At 39.1% G+C, this 12,995-nt stretch overlaps 1 long non-coding RNA gene across 4 annotated transcripts; it reads left to right on the forward strand.

Moving 5' to 3' along the window:
• The first annotated feature begins 1,922 nt into the window (after positions 1 to 1,922).
• Positions 1,923 to 12,005, forward strand: LOC146571999 (uncharacterized). Of its 4 annotated transcripts, XR_014892641.1 has the most exons (10): positions 1,935 to 1,994; positions 2,200 to 3,656; positions 4,191 to 4,352; positions 4,605 to 4,643; positions 4,819 to 4,938; positions 5,081 to 5,242; positions 9,107 to 9,220; positions 9,947 to 10,104; positions 10,532 to 10,589; positions 11,543 to 12,004. It is a non-coding gene; the product is annotated as an uncharacterized LOC146571999 (long non-coding RNA). The 4 variants fall into 4 exon arrangements; XR_014892639.1 differs by having other exon boundaries at positions 1,923 to 3,656; positions 11,543 to 12,005; XR_014892640.1 differs by having other exon boundaries at positions 1,923 to 3,656; positions 10,535 to 10,589; positions 11,543 to 12,005.
• The last annotated feature ends 990 nt before the right edge of the window (positions 12,006 to 12,995 follow it).

The following is a 12,995-nucleotide window of genomic DNA, read 5'->3' on the forward strand; positions in this document are numbered from 1 at the left end:
ATGTGTGTCCCTACAGCCTAGATTAGGGGCGTAACATAAATGGAGTTCTCACACGAAACAAAGTATAGCTTTTTATTTTGTGAATAACTTAAAAATCTTAGCTCAAATAGCTTTAAAACTGTTTGCTCAACGGGGATATTGAATTCTATAAGATAAAGCCATAAATACATATATCTGAGTTTCCTATCAAAAGTTACAGCTGTCTTCATGAAGTTGTAAACCCTTTTATTTGAATGGAGTTCTCGCACGAAACAAAGTATAGGCTTTCATTTTTTCAATAACTGGAAGCTCTTGGCTCAAACAGCTGCAAAACCTGTTTCCCCAGCACGGAGATGCTGAATTGTATAAGGCAAAGCCATATTGATGTGTGTCTGAGCCTTCTATCAAAAGTTACAGGTAACTTCATGAAGCTGTACAAAAACACTTTATTTCGCCGAGACCGTGCGTTTCTGACTATTACATGCATTTGAATGGAGTTCTCGCACGAAACAAAGTATAGGTTTTCATCTTGTGAATAACTTGAAAATCTTAGCTCACATAGCTTTAAAACTGTTTGCTCAACACGGGGATATTGAATTCGATAAGATAAAGCCATAAATACGCATATCTGAGTCTCCTATCAAAAGTTAGAGCTGTCTTCATGAAGTTGTAAACGCTTTATTTCGCCAAGACAGTGCGTTTCTGACTATTACATGCATTTGAATGAAGTTGTCGCACGAAACAAAGTATAGGTATTCATTTTGTGAATAACTTGAAAATCTTAGATCAAACAGCTGCAAAACCTGTTTGCTCAACACGGGGATATCGAACTTTATAAGATAAAGCCATAAATATGTTCTATCAAAAGTTACAGCTGTCTTGAATGAAAGCATTATAGCAGCTTACCTCGATCATGTGGTAGAACAGACACATGGGCCACCTATGTGTCCTTCTACGGCAGGAGTAGTTGCCACAAACCTGCAAAACAAAAAGTCCTGGACTTGTAGCTCACGGTGCCTGGTGCTCAATAAGACAACCTTTTTTCTTTGCTTGGGAATGTAGGAAACCACAGCCTTGCCCCCCCCCCCCCCCCCCCCCCCCCCCCCCCCCCGTAGCGACCTGGACGGGAGAGACGATCATCGAATCTTACTGCCCGATTAATTTGCTCAAATCTTTTTTTTTTTTTTTTGACATGGTAGCATGAAACAGAAGAGCCCTGTCTCCCCATTTCACAGGCTTGTTGTCGTTTCATGTTGAGACCTGTACAGGCCAGCCAGCATCACAAGCCCCATGTAAGCCTCATCTATGTCCTTCCAGTCTTTTACTGACCTGTTGCCCCTGCAGGTTGGTGAAATGCAGGATTAGCTGCATAATGTCCTCTGCAAAAAAAAGATGGAAAGTGCTCACAGGGCTGCTGATCCTATACGAATTGCATAATGGGTTGGTCCTGGGGTTAAAATGGGGGGAGGAAAAAATAGCAGGACCTCTTCGTGTGTGGGTTGCCACATGATTTCTCCATTTTTAGATCTCTACTGGCCATCCTCCAGTCTTGTCTCTTCCTCCTGCTCTTCTTCCTCCTTCTCCTTCTCCTCCTCCGCACATGAGCTGCAAAGCTCCTCGGTGCCTGGCAAAAATTCTTCTTCGCTGTCAGAAGTATCTCCACTGCTTGTGGAGAGTGCAAAACTGCAGCAACAGCCTCCTCTAAACTGAGTGCACGCTTCATTGTGTCTGTGCAGAAATGACCACTCAGACCAGGCTGCAAAGTATTTTCATAGACTTCAAAGGTGCACCTGAATAAACATGCTATACCATACATCCAATAAGAGAGAGGAGGCACACTCTTGATCAAGAAAAAACATAAGCGCACGCCTTTGATCTCTCCCCCCCCCCTCTCTCTTTCTCTCTCTCTCTCTCTCTCTCTCTCTCTCTCACACACACACACACACATGCACATACATACATACACAATACCATTTTATGGTGGTTAGCTGTTTTATTGTCATGCATTTTACAAGGTAAGATAACCATGTCCTGCATTCAAAACCACTGAAAATGTCTATGGTGGTGCTGTGCCTAATATTGTGCTGGTGTATGCTGGGTAATCGCACAGCTAGCGACTGGGTGACTTTATTCACCCGCTTCGGCTGTTATCAGTCCATATCCCCTAGATATGGACCATCTCCTGCTAGATTGTTCAGAAGGTTGTTATCATCCATCCAGATGGAGGATCACTAACAGGAGCGTGGGAAGACTCCAGAATCCACTCTGGCTGCAATCCGGTGGATACAGCAGTGTGTACAGGTAAGACCGTTTAAACGGACAGCATTTATAGAATGACTATTAAGTCAGACCAGCGAGTGTCAATAATGTTAATGTGGTTATGTTAGTAATACACCGAGTGCTAATATAACAGCTTTAAGATGCATTTGTAGATGTTATTACGTGTTTTACCGTCTTTATGGTGCTAGCTTAAAGTTACGGTGTAAACGTTAGCTTATATTGGAGTAAAGCTGTTACTGTTTAAACGATGTTAGCACAGAAATATTAGCTTCTGTCATGACTGACGAAGTTACTAGTTAATAAAGTTTCCAGTAAAGTGTTTAATCGCAGCCACAGACTGACAGCAAATATCTCGATTAGCTTCAGTGCATCTGTAATAAATATGTGCAAGTTTCAGTGCTTCGTTTAAACTGTATGATACTTATACTGACCCAGGGTCAGTGTAAAATACAATCCTAGCTGTGTGAACAAAGCCTGGCTCCTTTAATCCTGCATGAAAAACCTCAGGATGCAGGCTATTATTACTCTTTCCTGCTGGCACACCTGTCACACCTGAGAGTCAGCTAGAAACTTACAGTGACGTGGACATCATGCAAAGACTGCCAGACTCTGTAATACTGCAAATGATCAGTGACTCAAGTTAACACTAAACTTTAAACGGTACCTCTGTGTCTCTGTGTGCTGAACAGTTAGGATTGAGTCAGGCTGCATCTGTGTTAGTCCTCTGACAGACTGGTGACCTGTCCAGGTGTGCTCTACCTATGACTACTGGGACAGGCTCTAGCTCCTGTAATAGAAATTTTATGTTATTCTCATTTAAAGCATTTAAGTGCTTATGCATATGCTTAGTTGTGACACTGTTATAGACTGTTCAATGAAAGTTTCTAAAACTAGATGAACTTACTTCAGCAGTTTGAGAAAACAACTCCCTTTACAGGTGCTGATAACGTCAAGGGCACAAAACAGCATAACCATTGATCCGTTAGGTTTCATAGCGAGACACGTGAAGTGGCAGAGCTGACATGACTGAACTGTGATGTTTGATGTGTGTTTGCTCTCCTGTGCACAGTAATAAATAGCATGATCACAGCTCTTTCTGTGTTGCAGACTTTATTAAAAAAATTCCATGACATCTACTATAACTGAACCAACCTGGTGCTCTTCATTTATGGAGGCTGTTGAGTCTGAATGTTGGATGTTGTGTATCTCGTGTTCTCTGGGCTTTGTTGTCCTCAGTCTTTTTGCAGGATCAGAAAACAAAACCGGGAGGCGCGTAAATGTTTCTTCTCCATGATGTTTCTTCAAATGTTTCTTCTGGATGATGATATGACCGTGACACGGGATGCCACCTTTGGTCTTGTGACGAAGCAAAGCTCAGGAAGAAGTGTGATTAAATGGTACCCACATGTTGAGAAGGATGTACAGGGCACCTGCAGCCAAATCCAAGCTTCAGCTTAGTTGTAGTTGCAGAATGCTATAGGACTGAGACATCTAAGGCATCAAATGTTTGATTAAACGGATGAAAAAGAGAAGTTTTTTCCCTATAATTATCACTTCTTAAAATCTGTAGCAACTTCAAGTCTGTCAGCATGCTGAGCATGCTCAGAATGTGACAATATATTTTTGTTCAATATTTAATTTCTTTCAGTTGCAATTGTTAAATGAAAAAATATATATTCTTATAATTTAGCAAACGAATTTATCAAAAAAATACATATATCTGTATTAGTTTTAGTAAATTAATTTGACACCTGTATTGAAAATACCATATTGTATTCATACAGAATCAGTATGGTATCATTGTTTGTCTGTTCACTGATTGTTGAAGCTAAGAGCTACTTTGATCTGTTTAGATCTAAAGTATCCAAAGTTGAGTTCTAATGTTTCTTCACCCCTGTGTGTGTGATATGTGATTTCCTACATGCTGGCAGAGCAGAGCAGCAGTTTGTGCTCACAGATGGTGACGGTGTGGAGAGACAGTGGTATTTCCTCAGAAGAACCAGCAGAGTCACAAAGGACACCAGTCCATCTCACCACCTTGACTTGCTGACTGATGTTCGTCTGCACTGCACAGAGGAAATCAACTGACCGAGGTTTGTCCAGTGACGTGTTATGAAATGTATATTTGTTTTATGCTTACAGATATGTTTTTCTTGACAGAGGCTCTGCAGAGGTTAGACAAAGCAGAGAAAACATGTGCTTTACATTTTACTGTGATTTATTGAGATATTTGTTGCCTGATGTTCAGCAGGAATGGAGAAATAGAATCAAAGGGAGATGTTTTTCCTGTTTTTGTAATGATGTAAGTAAATCTTCAATATTATTTATTTGCTTGGTTATATTAGGAGCGTTTCTGAGTGAGGGGGAGAGGAGTCATCATCCAGGTAAAGTGACGTGGATCAGTGGATACACTTGTCTCCCCTTTAAAGGAGACGATCCAAGTCATCCTTAAATGTTAACGCTTTCAAATACACAAACATTTTTAAAGGACAAAAATGAACATCCAACTTTGACTGTAATACAAAATAAATCTTTGCATGTGTGTTTTCAAACTCTCAGATGGGCAGTATATCAGTCTTGGACTGTCTAACCTGCCGGAGCAGTACTGAATGACCACCGCACGAGCATGTTCCTGCAACATTCAGCATCTGATCCTTCATCTGTGTGCTTCTGCTTTTGGTAAGTAGAGTTACCCAACTCCAGTAACTCTAAACACATGCCATCCATTTCTAACGGCCTGGTTACTTCCTGTCAGTTACTTTAGAAACCATGTGGTCACCTGACCTAACACTGTTTCTTCTTCTTCCCCTTAATGTTGAAGTGTCAAATGTCAAACAGCTGGAGAGGAAACTACACCAGTGTACTGGGATGTTTCAGCAACACGTGCCAGATGCTGTTCCTTCATGGTGACATCACCAGAGACAGTCCCGCCCACCTCAGGACCCATTGATTATGATGATCTGATCCATCAAACCCCCAGCAGGTGAACTTTATTCATGACATAACACCGCAACAATGTAAAAAATTAAACAGCAACAGTCTAAATGTAAAGTGCATTCTAAAGTCCTCTTCAATAAATTGTATGCAAAGAGTCATTCAGGTCACTACAGAACCCAGAGTCTTCATCATTAAATCTCTGGTTGCTTCATTTTTTCTATCCTATATCAGATATTTTAAAGGTTAGCTTAGGTAAAGTTCCATTCTCATGGTGAGGCAAAGTGCTTTATATGTGTGTGTGTGTGTCATGAACGGCTATAAAAGGCCTATAATTAAAGAACAAAGCGGGGTTTGAGTTCGAGTTGCGGCAGACTGTCACTACTTGTAAATGGAACGCAGCCTTCCTACGGCGGACAGCTAATAACAGGAATCGGACGCGGTCCAGCCAAGTCCACAGCAACCACCATAGCAACCGCCTAGCATGACCTTAAAAACATATTCTGTCTTCATAACTATCAAAATCGTGAAATGATTTGCAAAGTGTGAAAGTGTTACAGCTGCAGAGAGCTATGGCGGTATCTATGGAAGCTGTTTGCATAGCTAATAATATACGATGTAACCATGGAGACAGTCAGTCACTTGAGCTAGCGGTGCATGTTTACTACAGTGAATAAGGTGATTGAGTGCACAGCGTCCACACTCTGCAGGGGGTAAAGACATTACTTCAATATTGTTTTATATTGATATATATTAGCCTTCTGTTGACCATCACCTCAGGTTCACCATTACAGTTTCAGATTACAGATGCACACTGTCTAAACACATTCAAAAACTCATGTCTCAGAAATAAGCACAGCTGTTCATGTTTGTCATTAGAGTTTTATTTGTAAGAAAATTATGAACTTCATATTGTGCATTAAATAAAAGAACATTTCACAACTCTGAGTCAACAGAAACAGGTAACAGAAATGTCTCTAATGTGTACAGTGTAGTGTAAGCATTAAAAGATCATAAAGGAAAAACTAACATTTATGTGAAACTAATTGTAATAAAAAATGAGCAGGTGCTTTATAGATTTAAAAGAAAGAATCTGAAAACAACACTTTTTTGGTCTAAGTGATCAAAGTAGAAAACAGAACTGATGTTCAAGAACAAACCGTAGCTGCACTAATATTACACATCTCGATCGTTGTACTGAACAGACGTGTTGCTTTTAAAACCACATGCAGTGTGTGACCATGACTGTTCACTGAGACCATGAACGCCACTTCGCTGAAGCATTCTTCTTCTTCTTCTTGCCATTAAATTGGAAGCAGAAGCAGCACGAGCTGATTTGATCTACTGAAAGGAAAAAGCAGAACATCTGAGTTGAAACCAGTCAGCTGAAATCATTAAGACAGGAACAAATTCAATGCAGTGTCTCAAGTGGCTTAGCCTGTTACAACTGTTGATACAAGCTAAATACGGTTAACACACAGTGTCAGGGAGCTCCAGTGTGGGAACTAGTGGCTTTAGGTTTGTAGTCATTTAACTTTCATCCATTCATTCATTTAATTCAGGAGGAAGAAATGCCAGGTTGGTGCAGGCTGGTTACATGCATTTGGTCCCATGCTGTCTTTAATTAAATGACTTGGTTCATTTTATGGCTGGGCTGTATGTGGGGTTATATCATGTTATTTGGGCAGGAGTACCTGTCCCCTGTTAGACTTAGAAAGTTTCTCCATAAGTAGAGTTTCTAACTCTTCTAGCACATCTGTGGCTGACAGCTTTTTGGTGGCTCTTTTTACCCCACACTGGTTGTGAGTGTGTAAATAGCCCCACTAGTTATTTTGGGTTGCAGTTAACTAGGGAGGAAGGGGTGGGTATGCCATGATTAGGTGAATAACAATTATATGTGATACATAAATTTCACAATGCATGCATATATCTCTATCAATTAAACCTGGCCTGAGGGCTGCCATTTTTTACATTCAGTTATTTCTCTTAGAAATGTTGGAACTAAATAATGAATGTGTTACAGTTAAAGTGAAACACTGGTCAGTGTAAATGGCTCATTGGGACACAGAAACCTTTAAATTAAACCTGATATCTAGTGTCAAACAATATCAAAGCTGTAAAAGATGTTTACATTCAGAATTTATAAAACTATGATTGTAAATAAATTCAAACAAGTGAGCTTTTCTCTTTGTGCTGAATATCAACACTGTGGTTTCTTAGACTGTAAGCTTTACTTTAGTGCAACCAGTTGCAGAAGCTGCCACTCCAAATGTCTTTTGATAACAAGAAAAAAATACCTTTTCAGTACACGGCCTGAAGTTCTTCTCCGACATCTTCTGCAATCGGCTTTGTCTGCTGGTTTGAAGACAATAAACCACAAAAAAGATGATTTAGTCACTTTGTCTGCGTCATGCAGCTCGAATGTGTCGTGTAACGATGTTGAATAGCCGTCGTTATCTCTCTGCTTTGAGCCTTTTATCAAAAGTTACAGCTAACTTCATGAAGTTGTACAAAAAGGCTTCATTTCGCCGAGACAGTGCGTTTCTGACTATTACATGCATTTGAATGGAGTTCTTGCACGAAACAAAGTATAAGTTTTCATTATGTGAATAACTTGTATTTTACACTGACCCTGGGTCAGTATCAACTTCATGAAGACAGCTGTAACTTTTGATAGAGGACTCACACACACACATATTTATGGCTTTGCCTTATAGAATTCAGCATCTCCGTGCTGAGGAAATAGGTTTTGCAGCTGTTTGAGCTAAGATTTTCAAGTTATTCACAAATTGAAAACCTATACTTTGTGTCGGTCGAGAACTCCATTCAAATGCATGTAATAGCGAGAAACGCACTAACGTGGTGAAATAAAGCGTTTTTCCATAAACTTCATAAAGACAGCTGTAAATTTTGAGAGAAGACTCACACACACATTGGGGGGATATTGAAGTCTATAAGATAAAGCCATGAGTCTTCTATCAAAAGTTACAGCAAGCTCTATGAAGTTGATGAGAAACGCTTTACTTCGCCAAGACAGTGCGTTTCTCACTGTTACATGCATTTGAATTTAGTTCTTGCCCGACACAAAGTATAGGTTTTAATTTGTGAATAACTTGAAAATCTTAGCTCAAACAGCTGCAAAACCTATTTCCTGAGCACTGAGATGCTGAATTCTATAAGGCAAAGCCATAAATATGTGTGTGTGATTCTTCTATCAACAGTTACAGCTGTCTTCTTGAAGTTGATACTGACCCACGGTCAGTGTAAAATACAATCCTAGCTGTGTGAACAAAGCTTGGCTCCTTTAATCCTGCATGACAAACCTCAGGATGCAGGTTATTATTACTCTTTCCTGCTGGCACACCTGAGAGTCAGCTAGAAACTTACAGTGACGTGGACATCATGCAAAGACTGCCAGACTCTGTAATACTGTGAATGATCAGTGACTCAAGTTAACACTAAACTTTAAACAGTACCTCTGTGTCTCTGTGTGCTGAACATTTAGGATTGAGTCTGCATTGACTTTATTTATTGAGACTTTAATGTGCTAAAAGCAGGTTGAAGACAGCTCAGAAACATTTGAAGATTAAAATTTAGCATTATGGCTGCTGGTGGTCTGTAAAGCCTATACTCAGCTGTAGTTTTTGTTACTAATTTATGTTTGTTGTTGTTTAACACAGATTTCAGAAGAGCAAATATGCTTAATAGTTTAACTAGATTTCATTTGTCAGTGTGGGACTGCTGAGTCACCTGAAGAACTCATTTCATTCATTCTCCACATGATGTTCATATACAGAAATGTTTCACAGGAACTGGTTCCTCCCAAACTGTGAACTAGTGTGTTTCCATAGATTATCTCTGTATGAATGTACTTTTAAATGAAGGCAAGTGTTTGTCCTTTTTTGTTCCTCAGTTACAGTACGTGATATCTTGATATCAGGCGGTCAACACTGGGGGAAGACAAGAAGCAGACGTACTTCCAAGAGGGAGCTGCAGTGAGGACACAGCCAGGTCACTGAGGTCAGAGGTCAGAATCTGAAACAGCTCAGGTTTATATTTTAGGGGTTATAAAAAATCAAAATGTATTTATGAAGAAACCTTTAAATAATAGTCATAATTATGATTATTATAAGAAATATCAAACATTTAAGTGGATTTTCTGTTACACATATTGTATTAGCCCTGCAATAAACTGGCAGCCTGTCTTTGTCCTGTATCAGCTGGGATAGGCTTCATCCTCCCGCAACCCTGAATTGGATACATTGTATTCCAATTATGTAATCTGATCATTTACAAACTCAAGGTATCTAATCAAAATGTAAGTAATAATTATAAAATGGGAAAGCAGAAATAAGTGTGACATAAATGTAAATGTGTGAGCTGACATAGAGGACAGCTACATGTAGTCTGAAAAACCTTTGTTGTCAAGTTTGCAGGTATATCAGCACGAGACATTCTTACATAGAAGAGTCTGTTAAAGTCTCTAACTCAGCGAAGCATTATTGGTCCCGTCTGTTTGGATAAATATAGTAAGTTGATGTTTGTCCATTTATTGACACATTTTCTTAAGTGCTTCTCCAGTTCAGGATCACAGTGGAGCTGCAGCTGGATATGTTCATTAAATAAACCTTACAAAAGTTAACAATAAACCTGCATCCATGTACGTTGTTGTCCACAGGATAAGAAAATCAAACTGGAACACTGTGGAACATGTTAATAAATGTTTGTGTGTTTATGCCTGTGTCTTTCACAGGAGGCGCTGGAAGGTTTCCCTAATAGTTCCTGGTGAATCAAAGCAGAACCATAAAGGTTGCTGGATTGCATGATGGCCTTACCCCTGAGCAGTCATCCTGTTAAAGGAGGAACCAATTAGAAGCTGTTTTCAAAGTAGCTGAGCAGATTTCATCTCAAGTAAGCGATTAACTGTTTGTTCATCTGTTCTGCCACTTAAAGAGCATTTAAGGACGTCTTTTGAGTGTCCAGCTGAATTAATTCTACTGGCTCTCATGGTCATTTGTTATTATAGACATATTTTTCATGTTCATCCAGCTATTTAGTAAATTCTATCTATTTAGTAAAATCCGTCAGCTATAAAATGTAATATAAATATAAAAAATATCTAAATATCTCCTGCACTTTATATTTTAATGATGTAAGTCTGTTATCGTGTTACATTAGCATTCCTCACATATCAATGAGATGCTGTACAGTACAATCCTACTGACGCAGCAGAGGGATAACGACGGCTATTCAACATCGTTACACGACACATTCGAGCTGCATGACACAGACAAAGTGACTAAATCATCTTTTTTATGGTTTATTGTCTTCAAACCAGCAGACAAAGCCGATTGCAGAAGATGTCGGAGAAGAACTTCAGGCCGTGTACTGAAAAGGTATTTTTTTCTTGTTATCAAAAGACATTTGGAGTGGCAGCTTCTGCAACTGGTTGCACTAAAGTAAAGCTTACAGTCTAAGAAACCACAGTGTTGATATTCAGCACAAAGAGAAAAGCTCACTTGTTTGAATTTATTTACAATCATAGTTTTATAAATTCTGAATGTAAACATCTTTTACAGCTTTGATATTGTTTGACACTAGATATCAGGTTTAATTTAAAGGTTTCTGTGTCCCAATGAGCCATTTACACTGACCAGTGTTTCACTTTAACTGTAACACATTCATTATTTAGTTCCAACATTTCTAAGAGAAATAACTGAATGTAAAAAATGGCAGCCCTCAGGCCAGGTTTAATTGATAGAGATATATGCATGCATTGTGAAATTTATGTATCACATATAATTGTTATTCACCTAATCATGGCATACCCAGCCCTTCCTCCCTAGTTAACTGCAACCCAAAATAACTAGTGGGGCTATTTACACACTCACAACCAGTGTGGGGTAAAAAGAGCCACCAAAAAGCTGTCAGCCACAGATGTGCTAGAAGAGTTAGAAACTCTACTTATGGAGAAACTTTCTAAGTCTAACAGGGGACAGGTACTCCTGCCCAAATAACATGATATAACCCCACATACAGCCCAGCCATAAAATGAACCAAGTCATTTAATTAAAGACAGCATGGGACCAAATGCATGTAACCAGCCTGCACCAACCTGGCATTTCTTCCTCCTGAATTAAATGAATGAATGGATGAAAGTTAAATGACTACAAACCTAAAGCCACTAGTTCCCACACTGGAGCTCCCTGACACTGTGTGTTAACCGTATTAAGCTTGTATCAACAGTTGTAACAGGCTAAGCCACTTGAGACACTGCATTGAATTTGTTCCTGTCTTAATGATTTCAGCTGACTGGTTTCAACTCAGATGTTCTGCTTTTTCCTTTCAGTAGATCAAATCAGCTCGTGCTGCTTCTGCTTCCAATTTAATGGCAAGAAGAAGAAGAAGAATGCTTCAGCGAAGTGGCGTTCATGGTCTCAGTGAACAGTCATGGTCACACACTGCATGTGGTTTTAAAAGCAACATGTCTGTTCAGTACAACGATCGAGATGTGTAATATTAGTGCAGCTACGGTTTGTTCTTGAACATCAGTTCTGTTTTCTACTTTGATCACTTAGACCAAAAAAGTGTTGTTTTCAGATTCTTTCTTTTGAATCTATAAAGCACCTGCTCATTTTTTATTACAATTAGTTTCACATAAATGTTAGTTTTTCCTTTATGATCTTTTAATGCTTACACTACACTGTACACATTAGAGACATTTCTGTTACCTGTTTCTGTTGACTCAGAGTTGTGAAATGTTCTTTTATTTAATGCACAATATGAAGTTCATAATTTTCTTACAAATAAAACTCTAATGACAAACATGAACAGCTGTGCTTATTTCTGAGACATGAGTTTTTGAATGTGTTTAGACAGTGTGCATCTGTAATCTGAAACTGTAATGGTGAACCTGAGGTGATGGTCAACAGAAGGCTAATATATATCAATATAAAACAATATTGAAGTAATGTCTTTACCCCCTGCAGAGTGTGGACGCTGTGCACTCAATCACCTTATTCACTGTAGTAAACATGCACCGCTAGCTCAAGTGACTGACTGTCTCCATGGTTACATCGTATATTATTAGCTATGCAAACAGCTTCCATAGATACCGCCATAGCTCTCTGCAGCTGTAACACTTTCACACTTTGCAAATCATTTCACGATTTTGATAGTTATGAAGACAGAATATGTTTTTAAGGTCATGCTAGGCGGTTGCTATGGTGGTTGCTGTGGACTTGGCTGGACCGCGTCCGATTCCTGTTATTAGCTGTCCGCCGTAGGAAGGCTGCGTTCCATTTACAAGTAGTGACAGTCTGCCGCAACACGAACTCAAACACCGCTTTGTTCTTTAATTATAGGCCTTTTATAGCCGTTCATGACACACACACACACACACACACACACACACACACACACACACACACACACACACACATAAAACACTTTGCCTCACCATGAGAATGGAACTTTACCTAAGCGCCTTGAGGCGACTTTTGTTGTGATTTGGCGCTATATAAATAAAATTGAATTGAATTGAATTGAATTGAACCTAAGCTAGCCTTTAAAATATCTGATATAGGATAGAAAAATGAAGCAACCAGAGATTTAATGATGAAGACTCTAAAACCCACTGTCTTGACAAAATAAAGCGTTTTTGTACAACTTCATATAAATAGCTGTAACTTTTGATAGAAGATTCAGATATACGTATTCATGGCTTTATCTTATAGAACTCAATATCCCCGTGCTGGGCAAACAGGTTTTGCAGCCGTTTGAGCTAAGATTTTAAAATTATT

Source organism: Mchenga conophoros, linkage group LG6 (assembly GCF_057382185.1).
Source record: "Mchenga conophoros isolate Kocher_MC1m ecotype Shallow Benthic linkage group LG6, M_conophoros_male_GT1.1, whole genome shotgun sequence".
Classification (NCBI taxonomy): Eukaryota; Metazoa; Chordata; class Actinopteri; order Cichliformes; family Cichlidae; genus Mchenga; species Mchenga conophoros.